The sequence below is a fragment of the Bombina bombina genome, chromosome 1 (genome assembly GCF_027579735.1).
Source record: "Bombina bombina isolate aBomBom1 chromosome 1, aBomBom1.pri, whole genome shotgun sequence".
Classification (NCBI taxonomy): domain Eukaryota; kingdom Metazoa; phylum Chordata; class Amphibia; order Anura; family Bombinatoridae; genus Bombina; species Bombina bombina.
Window position 1 is genome coordinate 151865956 of NC_069499.1, and position 22101 is coordinate 151888056.

General features: G+C 37.5%; 2 long non-coding RNA genes across 2 annotated transcripts; both read left to right on the top strand.

Moving 5' to 3' along the window:
* The first annotated feature begins 7997 nt into the window (after positions 1 to 7997).
* On the top strand, positions 7998 to 8402 carry LOC128636517 (uncharacterized). The gene is made up of 2 exons (XR_008398704.1): positions 7998 to 8211; positions 8289 to 8402. It is a non-coding gene; the product is annotated as an uncharacterized LOC128636517 (long non-coding RNA).
* A 4783-nt stretch (positions 8403 to 13185) lies between these two features.
* LOC128636520 (uncharacterized) lies at positions 13186 to 13590 on the top strand. Its single transcript, XR_008398705.1, has 2 exons — positions 13186 to 13399; positions 13477 to 13590. It is a non-coding gene; the product is annotated as an uncharacterized LOC128636520 (long non-coding RNA).
* Positions 13591 to 22101: the final 8511 nt, after the last annotated feature.

Genomic DNA, 22101 nt, shown 5'->3' on the forward strand with positions numbered 1-22101 from the left:
TTAGAGTAGGTGTAATTAGTTTAAAATTGTTGTAATATTTTTCTTATGTTTGTAGATATTTTTTTATTTTTTGTAACTTAGTTCTTTTTTATTTTTTGTACTTTAGTTAGTTTATTTCATTGTAGTTATTTGTAGATATTGTATTTAATTAATTTATTGATAGTGTAGTGTTAGGTTTAATTGTAACTTAGGTTAGGATTTATTTTACAGGTAATGTAATTATTTTAACTAGGTAACTATTAAATAGTTCTTAACTATTTAATAGCTATTGTACCTGGTTAAAATAAATACAAAGTTACCTGTAAAATAAATATTAATCCTAAAATAGCTACAATGTAATTATAATATATATTGTAGCTATATTAGGATTTATTTTACAGGTAAGTATTTAGCTTTAAATAGGAATAATTTATTTAATAAGAGTTAATTAATTTCGTTAGATTAAAATTATATTTAACTTAGGGGGGTGTTAGTGTTAGGGTTAGACTTAGCTTTAGGGGTTAATACATTTAATAGAATAGCGGTGAGCTCCGGTCAGCAGATTAGGGGTTAATAAGTGTAGGCAGGTGAAGGCGATGTTGTGGGGGGCAGATTAGGGGTTAATAAATATAATACAGGGGTCGGCGGTGTTAGGGGCAGCAGATTAGGGGTACATAAGTATAACGTAAGTGGCGGTCGGCAGATTAGGGGTTAAAAAAATTTAATCGAGTGGCGGCGATGTGGGGGGACCTCGGTTTAGGGGTACATAGGTAGTTTATGGGTGTTAGTGTACTTTAGAGTACAGTAGTTAAGAGCTTTATGAACCGGCGTTAGCCCAGAAAGCTCTTAACTACTGACTTTTTTCTGCGGCTGGAGTTTTGTCGTTAGATTTCTAACGCTCACTTCAGCCACGACTCTAAATACTGGAGTTAGAAAGATCCCATTGAAAAGATAGGATACGCAATTTACGTAAGGGGATCTGCGGTATGGAAAAGTCGCTGCTGAAAAGTGAGCGTTAGACCCTTTTTTGAGTGACTCCAAATACCGGAGTTAGCCTAAAACCAGCGTTAGGAGCCTCTAACGCTGGTTTTCACGGCTAACGCCAAACTCCAAATCTAGGCCAAAATGTTTAAACAAAGCAATAAAATCACGTTTAAAAATCATTCAATGTAAAATTTAGTTGGCATGTCCCTTAAATGACGTGATCAATTTCAAAAATGGAATCTATGTTTTTAAAATCAAAACATATGCAAAAGTGTGTGAATTTTTTCAAAATGTATACAAATAAGATTAAGCAATACACAAGGGAAGAATATAAATTGGACATTCAAAGAATCTTACATTAAAATTAAGATATCAAGAATAGATGGGATATCTTAAATTCGATAAAAATTCAGAGTAGTCTTACAATTTAATCCTATGTTGTTGTTTTTTTTATTCTTATTTGTAAATATTTTAATAATCCATTTTGCAGATACATATAAAAATTGAACAATGTGGATTTAGTATGTAATGTTCTGTCCATGTTTCTAAGACAAATGACAATTAAAATGAGACATACCATACTGTGACAAGCCCTGGCTTGAGGATCCAGCACCAACATCCAGATCTGTAATATATTAAATGAGGATTGGATATCATTAATACAAATCATGCCATGTTTAAAATCTTGACATTATTAGCAAATCAATTAAAAACTATTCATCTTTTGGTAGTCCCATGAGTTAATTGTTTCCTCAATTAAATTCATGATAAATATATCCTGTACTCTTATTTTCAATCAGTTGTGTTGTTTACTGTAGCTTTAATAATTTTTTTGTGTTATTTAATTCTCATCAATTGATGGGCATATGTTATTATTTATTGGGATTCTGCTATTCTTTTTTTTATTATGTATAATCTTGAAAATAAGAATACTGTATTCTCCATATATATAATAATTCACATTTCATTTTGACCAACATGTGTAAAGCAATGCCACTTACAGCAAACCCATGTTAATGAGTATGCGCAATTCTAATTTTCGCGATCATTGCGCAATGATTCCAAGCGGAATTACGCATCCGTCATTTGACCAACATGTATAAAGCAATGCCACTTACAGCAAACCCATGTTAACGTGTATGCGCAATTCAATTTTCACTCTATGACGCATATTCTGTAGAGTGCAAGAAACATCATTCCTATTTCATGTGTCACTAATCTAAAATCAGATATCTAAACATCATATGTAGTGTATGTTGTGAGATCTGCATAGGTTTAGTATCTGACTATATACACATTTTTTAAAAATATAATCAAATATTAAGATATTATATGAATTTGGATAGTTACCTGGTTCAGATTCTCTTTCAGTTCCTCCCAGGCCACCGGATGGAGAAGCAGCTGCCCTGGCCCCCGGGTCAGGACTTTCAGATCCAGCAGCTGGGAGGGAAGAAGAGGAGGCCGAGGATGGCGAGGATCTGAATCTTTTGGGGACCCGGAGAGTGAGGAGCTCGCATAAAGTCACCTCATAAGGGAGTAGGTAGAGTTTCCGCGGGGCCTCTTTTTTCCCCCCTCTTTTACGGGCTTGTACCCACTCCCTTATGAGGTTGACTTTTTTTGTCAAGCGCAACCTCATATCTCCGAATCTCCTCATGATCTGATCCTGGCTCCTCTGGACGCCACACACCAATTGAACCACATTGGTGATAGACTCCCAGAGGGCCTTCTTAACAGGCGCATCTGTCGACCTCCTCTTGTTCCCAAATAGCTGGGGAAAAACGTCCTTGATGGCGTGGACCAGTGCAGCGCTCTCCTGCTTGGTAAACCTGGGAGGTTTCATGCCTGCCGAGATGTTTGTATATAGATAGATAGATAGATATATAGATAGAATAATATACCAGCAGGCATTAGAGAACTGACAAAGATGGCAACGTGTAATGGACTTTTATATGGTGAAGTAAACATTAGATGCACCATGGGACAAGTTATCTGTACATCTGATTGGATAAAAGTTTGAAATATTGTTAGAATGTCTGTGAGTCCATCCTGACTCAAGTTGTGTTTGTGTGATGAACTCTGATTGGCCGTTCCTTAATGTTTCATATCTTAGTAACTTCCTTACACATACCTCCTGGTGGTGCTGTAACTTCATTTTTCATGTAGAAGTATTTGTAACTCATGGGCCTGTCATGCAGATATGTGTGACACAGATTTAATATCCGTGATCCGTTAAATATTAATGTTTAAATTCTCTTTAAAATCTAATACTGTCATATTATTAAATGTTGTAGACATTTTTCGGTTTAATAACGGTCTGTTTCTTTAATACAAATACACATTTAATATTGTATGTCTTTATTGTTCATAAAATCAATTTGTTGACTTATTTTGAAGTATTGACATTGCTCTATTAAATGTATTTATAATGCACATTGATTGTGTGCTATTGCGTGACATTAGACTCTAATGTTTAAAGATGCAAATCTGGTGTTTCAAGATCCGTTTCCCACGCAACATTTCTGAATGTTCAAATTCAGGTTATAATGTCAGTAACTTGGATAATCTGTTTATAGATGTTAAACTACAGGTTTGTTTGTTATTAGTAAATAAACCTCGAGCTTGTATTTGTCTGAACTGCTCATATATGTTATTGTGCAATGGTGTCTTTATTTTTAAATAGACATTACAAATAAACAATTGTATCAAATGATCTGTAGAGATAGAAAATAGTTTAGACTTTAAAATGTAACTCAATTTATCTTTGTATTTAGATATCCTCAACAGAAGAAATTTAAATGCACATGGTTGAGCCAATCATATAAGGCATCTCTGTGCATCCACCAATCTTCATCTACTGAGCCTATCTCGATATGCTTTTCAAGCAAAGTATGTCAAGATAAGAAGAGAAGTAAATACACTCTTTAAATCTCTTAAAGGGACACTGTCCAAACAAATTTAGCGTTCGTGATTCAGATTGAGCATGAAATGTTAAGCAACTTTATAATTTAATCCGATTCTCAAATGTTAAGAATTATCTTGTTATCTTTCTTTGCAAATCAATAATGATATTTTAGATTACGGACAATTTTTGCCAAAAACCTGGGTTGTCCTTGATGATTTTTGGATAAATTAATCCACCCAAAAAAAAAAAGTTCTGTCCAGAGTACTGAAGCAAATAAATTATCAATTTAATGCCTTATTTTTAAAGTAATGATAGCAACATCACGAGGAACATTGATAATATGAGACAATTTATAAAGTTGCTTAAAATAGAATACTCGTTCTGAATGTGTAAATCATTAATTTTTTAACTGTCTCCCTTTAAGTATATTTTGAGTTCATGTCCCTTTAAGGAGACATTTCACAATAATGCTTGAAAAATCATAAACCTAGGCACCTTCCTTTTGCAAAATTAGTATAACATATGAGTAAAGCATATTTAGATTAACTTCTGGATTGTTTTACACACTGACTGAAATATATATTGTAATGGATGTATTTCGCAGTCTTCAGCTTAGAGGGACATTAAGCTATATGTTATTTATGCATTTTGGATAAGATTATAATATTTGAACAACTTAATATGTTTTGTTATTCAATAATTAGATTGTAATTATATATATTCTTGGATTAAATACAGATCTACATATTCTATTTTGATGCTGATTGTTGGTTGCACATAGATGCCTTATGTAATTGACTAAGATATGTGCATTGATGTATCTTTTTTGAAGTATATTTAAAGACTGAATGTAATTCTATAGTACTTTCTAAATATGTTTAAATTCTTTTATGATTTTTTAAAATTCAATACACAATATATTTTGTGAATGTCCCTTTAAGGACCAAAACATTCGGAATGTTGATTTAACATTGTCGAAAGAAACTAAAGGGGAATGAAAATTATATATAGATATGTGATGTCTAACCCAAGAGGTAAGATTTTAAAAACTACATAATATTAATAACTATAGTTAAATGTCCCTTTAAATGACTCCACTAGAAAATAAAATCTATTTACATGGCATCCAATAACTAGCTTGTGCAAAATATGAAGTTAAATGACCTACCATTTTTAAATTTAAAATTTATAAATTTATTAAAATTATGTTTTTAGATACCTAAGGAAGATACAAGATCTTATAAAATAAATTTTACATTCAACAACACTGTCACTTTAATGCAAGTGAACCACTTCCCCTTCTTAAAAGTGAAACAAAAAAAATGATGTCAAATTCTGACTACATATCCGAAATTATTTTAACATCTAAGAATTACACAAGAAAAGCATCGATGGATCTCACTCCCCAATTAATTTAAAAAGATAGTTTAATTTAATATTCTCAGAATCAGTGGATTTTCTAAAATTAATGCCTAATTTGATCTTATGCATGTGCTTGTCAAATAGACAACTACCAATCATGGGAGTCAAATTGTTTTTTATTGACAGATTATATGGATATTTATTATAATCTGTTCAAAAGAGGGTATTTAATAATAAATGTTGATAATTACCATTTAAAACTAAAAGGTTTTTTAAACAAAAACAAAAAAATATTCCTGGAAGTCATCAGATGACAATCTGAAAATATTTTTTTTTTTTTTTAAAAGTTAATAAACACGTTGTAAAATATTCATAAAATATATTTACAATCATCTTGTGTCTATGCTCTAACTTTGTGCATAATTTTATCAAGATATTTATGAATTCAATTTTTGGATTAAAAACCAAACAAACCATACACCATTATATTATGTAATAAAAATTAAATTTAAATATCAGAATTTCTAATTATACATAATAATGTATATCACATTTCAATAATAAATATATATGTATGCTGAACATAAATGTAATATTTCATGTTCATTCAAATACCTCTATATCAACTATAATATGTATTCCTTTTTCTGATTGTGATACCTAAATATCTAATTATGAACTAAGTATGACTAATGCATGTAAGCTACTAATATTCGACATTCTTCCTGTGATTCTTAACTAGCATGCATTGGTAAACCAACCTGGATAATGCATGGTCTTTGAAAGTTAATTCAGGGGTAAACAGTTGATCTTCAATAGGTGTCTTATTCATCATTTCATAAATAGAGGACTGAAAAACCATCTAAAAATTAGAAAATAATCTAAGTGTCTGATTGTGATACCTAAATATCTAATTATGAACTAAGTATGACTAATGTATATAAGCTACTAATATTTGAAATTCTTCCTGTGATTCTTAACTAGCATGCATTGGTAAACCAACCTGGATAATGCATGGTCTTTGAAAGTCAATTCAGGGGTAAACAGTTGATCTTCAATAGGTGTATTATTCATCATTTCAAAAATAGAGGACTGTGAAATACCATCTAAAAAATAGAAAATAATCTAAGTGTCTCCAATTGTCAGGGATTTGGCTTGCTTGCTCTGTACCTTTAATTATCTGCCATGAGTCATCAAGCCCTGCCTAGCAAGGTGATAAATCAGCTGTGTGTACAACGATCAGTGCTTAGTATTTTGTTAGCTAAACAGTATAGCAGCAGCAACACTGAGCTTTATTACTAAACCTCTACTTGATTTATTGCCTAAATCTACAACGTGTGAATTTCCTAACTAAGTCTGTTTTTGGAAAACTTTGCAACATTGTTTCCATTGAAAGGATTCAGTTTGTTTCAACCACGCTGAGCTATTTCAGCTACTACCAGGAGACAGCTGATTTAACTGTGACTTTCTAACCTCTTTCTCTGCAATCAACCGTTACCTCCTGCTTCACAATCTCACTGTATATATTTGCACCGCAATGTTATTTGACCTTTGGAAGGTTATCTCAGATCCGTAGAAGCCGATAGAGCCATCTGGAGAACTCCTCCCTCAAATTCCTTTCACTCTCAGTAGCCTGTCATTTTTTCTCTGCAGCAGTGAAAAGAGCACAGAAGCATTCAGGGTAAAAGTAACATCACTCGTTCTGTCCTGAATTTCTTAGTTAACATATTTGTGCTCTGACCTCAGTCACCTGAAGCTTGTATAAAACCCTGCTGTGTGTTAATTACTGCTTACAAGGAATTTGAATTAGCTTTACCTCTCAGCTAAACTTTTCAATTACTAATAATATCATACAAGTGAATCTTCTCAGACACTGATACCTTTACAGAGACATTCTCTCAGTAGCATACTGTCTTTTACATAATTGGTTTCTCAGAATAAATTCACTCTCACAATCCTGATTGTACTTCAACATCTCTGTGCAATCACATACTGAAGTGATACAAGTCAAACACTGTGTGTAATATCATTTTCAGTCAATATCTGCAGTTGAGCTTCGAACAGAAATCCTATTCCATTACATAATACTAAGCCCTCAACCATGGAGCCAGCGGATATACCTCAACTTGTCTACAACCTGACACAGAGAGTTGATCAGATTGCTCAGGCAGTGGGAGATCTACAAGTGGAGAACCAATCACTTAGAGAGATTATAAAAGATTCTATCGCCGTAAAGGCTACTCATGAGACACCACCTGAGCCTCTGGTGTCATTACCTGAACCATTTACCGGGAATAGAAAATTGTATAGGCAATTTAAAAACACTTGCCATCTTCTTTTCAACTTGAAACCCCGCAGTTACCCCCAAGATAGAATCAAAGTTCTTACGGTCATCTCTTTCCTTAGAGGAGAACCTAGAGGATGGGCTGATAACCTCTGTGAACATTAGGATCCTATTATATCTTCTTTAGGGATTCTTTTTGATAATATGGATGAGTTATACCTCGATAAGGACATTCAATTATCATCAGAAGCCAAAATGAGAGACCTTAAACAAGGCAAGAGACCGGTAGAGGACTATATTACCGAGTTTAAACTCTATGCAACAGATTCATTATGGAGCCCAATTGCACTCCGAAATCAGTTCCGACTTGGCTTGACTGAATCGTTGAAGGACGAACTAGCCAGAATCGACCTTCCTCCAACCCTAGAGGCCTTAATGAGAGTTGCCACGCAGATAGATAGAAGACTCCGAGAAAGGAGATCTGAACGTACTCATACTGAATCATTCTCAAGACCTACTACCTATAACCGGAGTCCCTCTACAACTGCTAGTCAACCTACACCTATGGAGATAGGAGTACTTAGAGGTCCCTTAACGGCAGAAGAGCGGTTCAGGAGAAAGGCAAAGAGTTTGTGTATGTACTGCGCAGATCCATCCCATACTGTCTCAGACTGTCCCATCCTCTCAAGGAATAAGAAACGTAAGTGTTCTTTTATTCATTCTACTCATCTATTTCAAGAAACAATAACTTACTGTAAACTATCTCTCTTATTACAGTGGGATCACAAAAGGATACACACTGAAGCCATAATTGACTCAGGAGCTTTCGGGAACTTCATTGATTCTGAAATTGTATCCACCAATAAAATTCCACTTGTGTTGAAAACAAAACCCTTGGTCATTAGAGTTATTGATGGGTCTACCATATCTAACGGACCTATCACACATCATACAGTACCACTTATGGTTGTTTCAGAAAAAGGCCATACTGAGTATATATCTTTTGATGTGTTGCCTTCACCACACTTTTCAGTTGTTCTAGGCATTTCCTGGCTTCAGCAACATGAACCTTCTATTAATTGGTCTACCTCACAGGTATGTTTTAATTCAGCATATTGTCATAGCACTTGTTTTCCACAGCAGTTTCTACTTCACTCTCTTACAGATTCATTGCCTATACCAGAAACTTATAAGGATTTCGAAGACGTCTTTAGCAAGACCGAAGCAGACTGTCTACCACCACATCGTCCATATGACTGCCCTATCCAGTTACAACCAGGTGCCACTATTCCCATTGGACATGTTTACCCTCTCAGCCAACCTGAATTGGAACATCTCAAGACCTACTTGGAGGAGAATTTGAAAAAAGGTTTTATCAGGGTATCCACTTCTCCAGCAGGTGCGGGTATGTTCTTTGTGAAGAACAAAGATGATTCTCTCCGTCCCATAATCGACTATAGGGAGCTCAATAAAAGAACTATAAAGAACCGCTACCCTTTACCATTGATACCAGAGATGATAGAACGACTGTCTGATGCAACCATTTATACCAAACTCAATCTCAGAGGGGCGTACAATCTGGTTCGTATTCGTGAGGGAGATGAATGGCTCACTGCTTTTCGGACGAGATATGGCTTATTTGAATACCTGGTAATGCCATTTGGGCTATGCAATGCCCCTGCCACCTTCCAACATTTTGTCAATGACATTTTCCGGGACTTGCTTGATATCTGTTTAGTAGTCTATCTTGACGACATCCTTATATACTCCAAAACACTAGAAGAACATGAGAAGCATGTCCGGTGGGTTCTCTCCAGACTACGAGTACATAAACTGTACGCAAAATTGGAAAAATGTCAATTTCATTGTAACCGTATATCCTTTCTGGGATATGAGATCTCTCCAACTGGTATTAGTATGCAACATAAAAAAGTAGAGACCGTTTTGGATTGGCCTGAACCGACTACTAAAAAGGAGCTACAGAGATTCCTTGGTTTCTCGAACTATTACCGGAAGTTTATCAAAGATTTCTCTAAAGTAGCTAAACCCCTCACACAACTCACCAGTGCATCAAAGCCTTTCTCCTGGACCAAGGAAGCTTCTTCAGCTTTTAACTTCCTAAAGTTCAGCTTTTCTACAGCTCCCATTTTACGTTTTCCTAATCCGGATATTCAATTTATACTTGAAGTCGATTCCTCTGATTTCGCCATCGGAGCTGTTCTTTCACAAAGACAATCCCTTACTGAACCCCTCCATCCGGTATCGTTCTATTCAAAGATTATGACTTCAGCTGAAATGAACTACAATATAGGTGACAAGGAGCTTCTGGCCATCCGAAGAGCACTTGAGAACTGGAGACATCTTTTGGAAGGAGCAAAATACCCCATAACTATATATACGGATCATAAAAATCTCCAATACTTGCAGAACAACAAAACCTTATCAGCAAGACAGGTTCGATGGTGTCTCTTCTTTGCCAAATTCGATTTCCATATAATTTATCGTCCCGCTAGCAAAAATGGGAAGACTGACGCTTTATCAAGGTTATATACAAAACCTCCACAGATGAACCAGTCAACTCCTATAATACCCTCTGATCGATTCATTGGATTCACCTCAAAACTCCTAACCGATATAAAAAGATCTACACTGGATGACAAAGAGATACCCCAAACCCACTTAACAGAGAAAGATGGTATTTACTACCACAACAATCAGATATATATACCGTACAGCCTAAGATCTTTACTTCTAAAATACCATCATGATTCCCCAATGTCAGGACATCCAGGGGTAAATCGCACGATAGAACTCTTACAAAGGAATTACTGGTGGCCTAAAATGAAACAAACGGTTCAGAGATACATAAAATCCTGCATAGTATGCACCACTGCAAAATCAGAAAGGCACCGACCATATGGCCTCCTCATGCCACTCCCAATAGCAAAGAGACCATGGGAACAAGTCTCGATGGATTTTATTGTTGAGTTACCATCATCTCAAAGACATAATACTATTTTGGTTGTAGTTGATACCTTCACCAAAATGGGACATTTCATTCCCTTTCAAAAACTGCCTACTTCCTCAGAAACTGCTAAACTTTTCTTAGACAATGTCGTAAGATTACATGGAACACCAAAACGGATCATCAGTGATAGAGGTACCCAATTTACCTCTCGCTTCTGGACAAAACTTTGCATGCTATTAAAGATTGACCACCGATACAGCACCTCTTTCCACCCTCAGACCAACGGTCAAACCGAGAGGGTAAATCAGTGGTTGGAGGAATATCTACGTTGTTTTTGTAGTCAACAGCAGGATCAGTGGTTAGAATTTCTACCCATGGCAGAATATGCCTACAATAGCTTAACAAACTCTTCCATCAAAACTTCACCGTTTTATGCAAACTATGGTTATCATCCATCATTTTTTCTAAACTCAGATCTTGCAAACGACTCTCCACCTTTGGAAGATTTCAGTAGAAAGTTAACCGACAATTTCTCCAGGATCAAACAAAACATCCAAAAAGCACAAGACAACCATAAACGGTTTTATGATCTAAGGAGAAGAACTCCTCCACTTTATTCTGTGGGAGATAAGGTCTGGCTCTCTACTAAGAATCTACGGCTACAAGTACCTTCTAAAAAAATTCACTCATCGATACATTGGACCTTTTCCAATCCTTAAAGTGATTAATGATAATGCAATCACTTTGGAACTACCCCCAACCTTACGCGTACATCCAACGTTCCACGTTTCTCTCGTAAAACCTTACCTGTTCACTAGGGTAACTGATCCTGTTCTTCCACCTATCTTATCTAGTGGTGATACTGAAGATTACGAAGTGGAATCGATACTGGATTCACGTTGGCGTGCATCTAATCTGGAATATCTAATCAGATGGAAAAATTACCCCCCTGAAGACGATTCATGGGAACCAGCTTCTAACATCACTGCACCCAGACTCATTTCGTTATTTCATCGCCGTAATCCTGAAAGACCTAAGCCTCGAGCTGTGGGACAGCTCGCTTGAGGAGGGGGTAATGTCAGGGATTTGGCTTGCTTGCTCTGTACCTTTAATTATCTGCCATGAGTCATCAAGCCCTGCCTAGCAAGGTGATAAATCAGCTGTGTGTACAACGATCAGTGCTTAGTATTTTGTTAGCTAAACAGTATAGCAGCAGCACCACTGAGCTTTATTACTAAACCTCTACTTGATTTATTGCCTAAATCTACAACGTGTGAATTTCCTAACTAAGTCTGTTTTTGGAAAACTTTGCAACATTGTTTCCATTGAAAGGATTCAGTTTGTTTCAACCACGCTGAGCTATTTCAGCTACTACCAGGAGACAGCTGATTTAACTGTGACTTTCTAACCTCTTTCTCTGCAATCAACCGTTACCTCCTGCTTCACAATCTCACTGTATATATTTGCACCGCAATGTTATTTGACCTTTGGAAGGTTATCTCAGATCCGTAGAAGCCGATACAGCCATCTGGAGAACTCCTCCCTCAAATTCCTTTCACTCTCAGTAGCCTGTCATTTTTTCTCTGCAGCAGTGAAAAGAGCACAGAAGCATTCAGGGTAAAAGTAACATCACTCGTTCTGTCCTGAATTTCTTAGTTAACATATTTGTGCTCTGACCTCAGTCACCTGAAGCTTGTATAAAACCCTGCTGTGTGTTAATTACTGCTTACAAGGAATTTGAATTAGCTTTACCTCTCAGCTAAACTTTTCAATTACTAATAATATCATACAAGTGAATCTTCTCAGACACTGATACCTTTACAGAGACATTCTCTCAGTAGCATACTGTCTTTTACATAATTGGTTTCTCAGAATAAATTCACTCTCACAATCCTGATTGTACTTCAACATCTCTGTGCAATCACATACTGAAGTGATACAAGTCAAACACTGTGTGTAATATCATTTTCAGTCAATATCTGCAGTTGAGCTTCGAACAGAAATCCTATTCCATTACATAATACTAAGCCCTCAACCATGGAGCCAGCGGATATACCTCAACTTGTCTACAACCTGACACAGAGAGTTGATCAGATTGCTCAGGCAGTGGGAGATCTACAAGTGGAGAACCAATCACTTAGAGAGATTATAAAAGATTCTATCGCCGTAAAGGCTACTCATGAGACACCACCTGAGCCTCTGGTGTCATTACCTGAACCATTTACCGGGAATAGAAAATTGTATAGGCAATTTAAAAACACTTGCCATCTTCTTTTCAACTTGAAACCCCGCAGTTACCCCCAAGATAGAATCAAAGTTCTTACGGTCATCTCTTTCCTTAGAGGAGAACCTAGAGGATGGGCTGATAACCTCTGTGAACATTAGGATCCTATTATATCTTCTTTAGGGATTCTTTTTGATAATATGGATGAGTTATACCTCGATAAGGACATTCAATTATCATCAGAAGCCAAAATGAGAGACCTTAAACAAGGCAAGAGACCGGTAGAGGACTATATTACCGAGTTTAAACTCTATGCAACAGATTCATTATGGAGCCCAATTGCACTCCGAAATCAGTTCCGACTTGGCTTGACTGAATCGTTGAAGGACGAACTAGCCAGAATCGACCTTCCTCCAACCCTAGAGGCCTTAATGAGAGTTGCCACGCAGATAGATAGAAGACTCCGAGAAAGGAGATCTGAACGTACTCATACTGAATCATTCTCAAGACCTACTACCTATAACCGGAGTCCCTCTACAACTGCTAGTCAACCTACACCTATGGAGATAGGAGTACTTAGAGGTCCCTTAACGGCAGAAGAGCGGTTCAGGAGAAAGGCAAAGAGTTTGTGTATGTACTGCGCAGATCCATCCCATACTGTCTCAGACTGTCCCATCCTCTCAAGGAATAAGAAACGTAAGTGTTCTTTTATTCATTCTACTCATCTATTTCAAGAAACAATAACTTACTGTAAACTATCTCTCTTATTACAGTGGGATCACAAAAGGATACACACTGAAGCCATAATTGACTCAGGAGCTTTCGGGAACTTCATTGATTCTGAAATTGTATCCACCAATAAAATTCCACTTGTGTTGAAAACAAAACCCTTGGTCATTAGAGTTATTGATGGGTCTACCATATCTAACGGACCTATCACACATCATACAGTACCACTTATGGTTGTTTCAGAAAAAGGCCATACTGAGTATATATCTTTTGATGTGTTGCCTTCACCACACTTTTCAGTTGTTCTAGGCATTTCCTGGCTTCAGCAACATGAACCTTCTATTAATTGGTCTACCTCACAGGTATGTTTTAATTCAGCATATTGTCATAGCACTTGTTTTCCACAGCAGTTTCTACTTCACTCTCTTACAGATTCATTGCCTATACCAGAAACTTATAAGGATTTCGAAGACGTCTTTAGCAAGACCGAAGCAGACTGTCTACCACCACATCGTCCATATGACTGCCCTATCCAGTTACAACCAGGTGCCACTATTCCCATTGGACATGTTTACCCTCTCAGCCAACCTGAATTGGAACATCTCAAGACCTACTTGGAGGAGAATTTGAAAAAAGGTTTTATCAGGGTATCCACTTCTCCAGCAGGTGCGGGTATGTTCTTTGTGAAGAACAAAGATGATTCTCTCCATCCCATAATCGACTATAGGGAGCTCAATAAAAGAACTATAAAGAACCGCTACCCTTTACCATTGATACCAGAGATGATAGAACGACTGTCTGATGCAACCATTTATACCAAACTCAATCTCAGAGGGGCGTACAATCTGGTTCGTATTCGTGAGGGAGACGAATGGCTCACTGCTTTTCGGACGAGATATGGCTTATTTGAATACCTGGTAATGCCATTTGGGCTATGCAATGCCCCTGCCACCTTCCAACATTTTGTCAATGACATTTTCCGGGACTTGCTTGATATCTGTTTAGTAGTCTATCTTGACGACATCCTTATATACTCCAAAACACTAGAAGAACATGAGAAGCATGTCCGGTGGGTTCTCTCCAGACTACGAGTACATAAACTGTACGCAAAATTGGAAAAATGTCAATTTCATTGTAACCGTATATCCTTTCTGGGATATGAGATCTCTCCAACTGGTATTAATATGCAACATAAAAAAGTAGAGACCGTTTTGGATTGGCCTGAACCGACTACTAAAAAGGAGCTACAGAGATTCCTTGGTTTCTCGAACTATTACCGGAAGTTTATCAAAGATTTCTCTAAAGTAGCTAAACCCCTCACACAACTCACCAGTGCATCAAAGCCTTTCTCCTGGACCAAGGAAGCTTCTTCAGCTTTTAACTTCCTAAAGTTCAGCTTTTCTACAGCTCCCATTTTACGTTTTCCTAATCCGGATATTCAATTTATACTTGAAGTCGATTCCTCTGATTTCGCCATCGGAGCTGTTCTTTCACAAAGACAATCCCTTACTGAACCCCTCCATCCGGTATCGTTCTATTCAAAGATTATGACTTCAGCTGAAATGAACTACAATATAGGTGACAAGGAGCTTCTGGCCATCCGAAGAGCACTTGAGAACTGGAGACATCTTTTGGAAGGAGCAAAATACCCCATAACTATATATACGGATCATAAAAATCTCCAATACTTGCAGAACAACAAAACCTTATCAGCAAGACAGGTTCGATGGTGTCTCTTCTTTGCCAAATTCGATTTCCATATAATTTATCGTCCCGCTAGCAAAAATGGGAAGACTGACGCTTTATCAAGGTTATATACAAAACCTCCACAGATGAACCAGTCAACTCCTATAATACCCTCTGATCGATTCATTGGATTCACCTCAAAACTCCTAACCGATATAAAAAGATCTACACTGGATGACAAAGAGATACCCCAAACCCACTTAACAGAGAAAGATGGTATTTACTACCACAACAATCAGATATATATACCGTACAGCCTAAGATCTTTACTTCTAAAATACCATCATGATTCCCCAATGTCAGGACATCCAGGGGTAAATCGCACGATAGAACTCTTACAAAGGAATTACTGGTGGCCTAAAATGAAACAAACGGTTCAGAGATACATAAAATCCTGCATAGTATGCACCACTGCAAAATCAGAAAGGCACCGACCATATAGCCTCCTCATGCCACTCCCAATAGCAAAGAGACCATGGGAACAAGTCTCGATGGATTTTATTGTTGAGTTACCATCATCTCAAAGACATAATACTATTTTGGTTGTAGTTGATACCTTCACCAAAATGGGACATTTCATTCCCTTTCAAAAACTGCCTACTTCCTCAGAAACTGCTAAACTTTTCTTAGACAATGTCGTAAGATTACATGGAACACCAAAACGGATCATCAGTGATAGAGGTACCCAATTTACCTCTCGCTTCTGGACAAAACTTTGCATGCTATTAAAGATTGACCACCGATACAGCACCTCTTTCCACCCTCAGACCAACGGTCAAACCGAGAGGGTAAATCAGTGGTTGGAGGAATATCTACGTTGTTTTTGTAGTCAACAGCAGGATCAGTGGTTAGAATTTCTACCCATGGCAGAATATGCCTACAATAGCTTAACAAACTCTTCCATCAAAACTTCACCGTTTTATGCAAACTATGGTTATCATCCATCATTTTTTCTAAACTCAGATCTTGCAAGCGACTCTCCACCTTTGGAAGATTTCAGTAGAAAGTTAACCGACAATTTCTCCAGGATCAAACAAAACATCCAAAAAGCACAAGACAACCATAAACGGTTTTATGATCTAAGGAGAAGAACTCCTCCACTTTATTCTTTGGGCGATAAGGTCTGGCTCTCTACTAAGAATCTACGGCTACAAGTACCTTCTAAAAAAATTCACTCATCGATACATTGGACCTTTTCCAATCCTTAAAGTGATTAATGATAATGCAATAACTTTGGAACTACCCCCAACCTTACGCGTACATCCAACGTTCCACGTTTCTCTCGTAAAACCTTACCTGTTCACTAGGGTAACTGATCCTGTTCTTCCACCTATCTTATCTAGTGGTGATACTGAAGATTACGAAGTGGAATCGATACTGGATTCACGTTGGCGTGCATCTAATCTGGAATATCTAATCAGATGGAAAAATTACCCCCCTGAAGACGATTCATGGGAACCAGCTTCTAACATCACTGCACCCAGACTCATTTCGTTATTTCATCGCCGTAATCCTGAAAGACCTAAGCCTCGAGCTGTGGGACAGCTCGCTTGAGGAGGGGGTAATGTCAGGGATTTGGCTTGCTTGCTCTGTACCTTTAATTATCTGCCATGAGTCATCAAGCCCTGCCTAGCAAGGTGATAAATCAGCTGTGTGTACAACGATCAGTGCTTAGTATTTTGTTAGCTAAACAGTATAGCAGCAGCACCACTGAGCTTTATTACTAAACCTCTACTTGATTTATTGCCTAAATCTACAACGTGTGAATTTCCTAACTAAGTCTGTTTTTGGAAAACTTTGCAACATTGTTTCCATTGAAAGGATTCAGTTTGTTTCAACCACGCTGAGCTATTTCAGCTACTACCAGGAGACAGCTGATTTAACTGTGACTTTCTAACCTCTTTCTCTGCAATCAACCGTTACCTCCTGCTTCACAATCTCACTGTATATATTTGCACCGCAATGTTATTTGACCTTTGGAAGGTTATCTCAGATCCGTAGAAGCCGATACAGCCATCTGGAGAACTCCTCCCTCAAATTCCTTTCACTCTCAGTAGCCTGTCATTTTTTCTCTGCAGCAGTGAAAAGAGCACAGAAGCATTCAGGGTAAAAGTAACATCACTCGTTCTGTCCTGAATTTCTTAGTTAACATATTTGTGCTCTGACCTCAGTCACCTGAAGCTTGTATAAAACCCTGCTGTGTGTTAATTACTGCTTACAAGGAATTTGAATTAGCTTTACCTCTCAGCTAAACTTTTCAATTACTAATAATATCATACAAGTGAATCTTCTCAGACACTGATACCTTTACAGAGACATTCTCTCAGTAGCATACTGTCTTTTACATAATTGGTTTCTCAGAATAAATTCACTCTCACAATCCTGATTGTACTTCAACATCTCTGTGCAATCACATACTGAAGTGATACAAGTCAAACACTGTGTGTAATATCATTTTCAGTCAATATCTGCAGTTGAGCTTCGAACAGAAATCCTATTCCATTACACCAATAGGATGCCTCCACAGCCTTATTCTATCAAATAGTTGGCACTTACCATGTGAACATGTCTTTGTATGGTTTTCAAGGTCAGCAGATTTGAAAGATAATGCCAGACATGATCCCATTGGTATTCTTAAATTTCAATCTTGTCTTTTTCCACTGTCAGTCTGGGAATTCTTCACTGCCATTCTTCGAATTCTTCCCTTTCAGTCTTTACATGAAGTCATCTCCCTAATGGCATAAAATTGTTTTTTAAAATTACTAATACAAGCGTGTGAATCAGTTCTGTACCCCTCTCCCACCCCCCATTTCTGAATAAATTTCTGTCACTAGCTTACTAAGCGTGTGTAGCATCTTGTGTTATGTTCTATCAAGTGTGAAGATGAGTCATATTGAGCAGAACGAACCTCTAATGTGTGACATTGAACCATAGTCATGCTAGAGGATAATTATGCTAGAGGATCCCTTTCTGAGTATTTACATTTTAAGTAATGTGTAAACTAAATACTAGTTTAGAAAATGTATGCCATATGATGTATTTGTGTACAATTCATGCCAGCAATAGTCCATACATTTATACTTACCAGCTGATGTCCTCTTTAAAAACCAGGTGGCAAAGACTCGCTACAGGACCCAATGACCAGAGCATCACCTATATTAATAAATGAAACACATTTTTAGCATTTGATGAACAATCATAACATGTTTGCACAATTATCTACTTGTCATTTCCCTAGAGTTCACATCTATTGACAATACTCCAGTCTAACTTCTATTATTTACCGTCTAAAGTGGCGGTTGATGATGTCTGCTCTGACATTGAGCCCCTCGTCCCGGAATGGCCCCTCTAGAACTGTATCATCCTCCTCATCTCTGAGGAGGTTTCGGTGCGCCTGGACGCCCTGCAGCATCCCAGCCCGCTGTGCAATATTATGCAGGACACTACAGGCTATAACGATCTTAGCCACCTTCTTTGGTTTGTACTGGAGGGCTCCTCCCGACCTGTCAAGGCACCTGAACCTCATCTTCAGGAGCCCGAACATTCGTTCAACCACCGCCCTGGTTCTCTTATGAGCCCTATTGTAGCGCTCCTCAGCCACATCAGTCGGGCTACGCAAGGGGGTAATAAGCCAAGGGCGGCTCATGTAACCAAAATCACCTATAAATTATGAACAGAACATAATTCAAACTGAATCCTCAAAATAGTATTTTGAGTCCAATAAAAGTTTGTGTACACGATAATCCACTAACAAACGTTTATTTTTCATATTATTCTCTATCTTCCCATTTCAGCTAAGACATGCTACATATGCATATTTCTCCTAAACCAGACCTTGTGTAAAATGCAAACTAAATGGTTACATTGCATTCTCTATCTGAGCATTTAAGGTAAGACATGCTACATATCTGCATTGAACTAAAACTAGACATTAGCGGAAAGAGACAATGACATGGTTAAATTGCATTAGCTAATATCTTCCCATTTCAGCTAAGACATGCTACATATGCGTATTTCTCCTAAACCAGACCTTGTGTAAAATGCAAACTAAATGGTTATATTGCATTCTCTATCTGAGCATTTAAGGTAAGACATGCTACATATCTGCATTGAACTAAAACTAGACATTAGCGGAAAGAGACAATGACATGGTTAAATTGCATTAGCTAATATCTTCCCATTTCAGCTAAGACATGCTACATATGCGTATTTCTCCTAAACCAGAACTTGTGTAAAATGCAAACTAAATGGTTACATTGCATTCTCTATCTGAGCATTTAAGGTAAGACATGCTACATATCTGCATTGAACTAAAACTAGACATTAGCGGAAAGAGACAATGACATGGTTAAATTGCATTAGCTATTATCTTCCCATTTCAGCTAAGACATGCTACATATGCGTATTTCTCCTAAACCAGACCTTGTGTAAAATGCAAACTAAATGGTTACATTGCATTCTCTATCTGAGCATTTAAGGTAAGACATGCTACATATCTGCATTGAACTAAAACTAGACATTAGCGGAAAGAGACAATGACATGGTTAAATTGCATTAGCTATTATCTTCCCATTTCAGCTAAGACATGCTACATATGCGTATTTCTCCTAAACCAGACCTTGTGTAAAATGCAAACTAAATGGTTACATTGCATTCTCTATCTGAGCATTTAAGGTAAGACATGCTAGATATCTGCATTGAACTAAAACTAGACATTAGCGGAAAGAGACAATGACATGGTTAAATTGCATTAGCTAATATCTTCCCATTTCAGCTAAGACATGCTACATATGCGTATTTCTCCTAAACCAGAACTTGTGTAAAATGGCAACTAAATGGTTACATTGCATTCTCTATCTGAGCATTTAAGGTAAGACATGCTACATATCTGCATTGAACTAAAACTAGACATTAGCGGAAAGAGACAATGACATGGTTAAATTGCAATAGCTAATATCTTCCCATTTCAGCTAAGACATGCTACATATGCATATTTCTCCTAAACCAGACCTTGTGTAAAATGGCAACTAAATGGTTACATTGCATTCTCTATCTGAGCATTTAAGGTAAGACATGCTACATATCTGCATTGAACTAAAACTAGACATTTGCGGAAATAAAAATAAATGGTTAAATTGCATCCTATAGCTGAACATTACGCTAACATTTTAAAACTACAGTGGCAATTGTCAAACTAATTAACCATGTTGTGCACAAATACTCACCAACGAGATAACCAGGGGGCATTTGTCTTTCCTCAAACGGTCTCCACAGGGACGACTGAGAGAGGATGCGGGCATCATGACAAGCTCCTCCAAAATTCGCACACACATGCATAATCCTCATCTGTGCGTCACAAACATACTGAACGTTGAGGCTATGAAAATGTTTGCGATTTCTGAAGGGCAAGTCATCAATTGGAGCACGCAGCGCAATGTGGGTACAATCTATGACTCCCAAGACATTGGGCAATTGAGCAATAGCAAAGAATTCCCGCTTCAGGCGCCTCCAATCACCATCATTATGTGGGAATCCTATGTATTGCTTACTGATACGTACCATGGCATCCAGAAAGTTATCAAACACCACAGAGAATGTACCTTGAGACAGGCCATGCATGTACATTTCTCCGGATTGAAAACTCCCGGAGGCCAGGACGTATAGACAACTTAGCATCTTACTCATGCCGGGAACAGCAGTCCTTATTCTTATACGTGGCTCCAAATGAGGTTTAAGAAGATCGTAAAGGCCAATGAGCTGTTCGCGATTGAGCCGATACTTATCATAAACCTCAAAGTCGCTCATGTTTTCCAAGGTGGGTCTCACCCTGTAAACATGAGGACCGCGAACCAGACGAGCCCTTCGTCTCACTCAGAGACGCCGAGGCTGCCTGATTCTATCAACAGCTAGTTCGCCAATAGCAGCACCAGCAGCGTCTACCATGTCATCGTCATCCATCTTTCAAAACAGCAGAGCAAGGCGTAACAAGGTATGCAAATTGATCTGATGTGGATCACAAGTGATGCTTTGGCCATGTTGTTTGGGGGATTTATAGTACAATTAGTCCAATGGTAGCGAGTTTCTAATGATTGCTAATTGTATTCACTTGTTTGTATGTGAGCGGCGCGAATGCTTTCACAGTGGGCGTTTTTTTGTTGTTTGCTGAAATGTTGTTTTCCCCCAATGAATCTCAATGTGAAAGTGTCAAATATCACACATACAGTGCATGTTTGTAATGTTTGATCATATGCGTAATCAATATTTATTAAACGTGATCTTATAGTAACAAGCACATGTCCAGGCTAACATGAATGAAAGTGCATAGTTGTGTTTAATGTGCATCGAATGTGATCGATCAATGTTGCTGCAACATTGTTTGAAAACGATAAAGTAACATCTGCCATCTGTAGTATTGTATATATAAGTGATTGCCGAGCTGTCAATATTGTACGCCTCCCTTTAAAATCGCAATAATAATTCAGAACTTCCCTTCTGCCATCTGTAGTATTGTATATATAAGTGATTGCCGAGCTGTCAATATTGTATGCGTCCCTTTAAAATCGCAATAATAATTCAGAACTTCCCGTCTGCCATCTGTAGTATTGTATATATAAGTGATTGCCGAGCTGTCAATATTGTATGCGTCCCATTCAAATCTCAATAATACTGAATAACTTCAGGCTGTCATCTGTAGTATTGTATATATAAGTGATTGCCGAGCTGTCAATATTGTATGCGTCCCTTTAAAATCGCAATAATAATTCAGAACTTCCGGCTGTCATCTGTAGTATTGTATATATAAGTGATTGCCGAGCTGTCAATATTGTATGCGTCCCATTCAAATCGCACTAATACTGAATAACTTCTGGCTCTCATCTGTAGTATTGTATATATAAGTGTTTGCCGAGCTGTCAATATTGTAT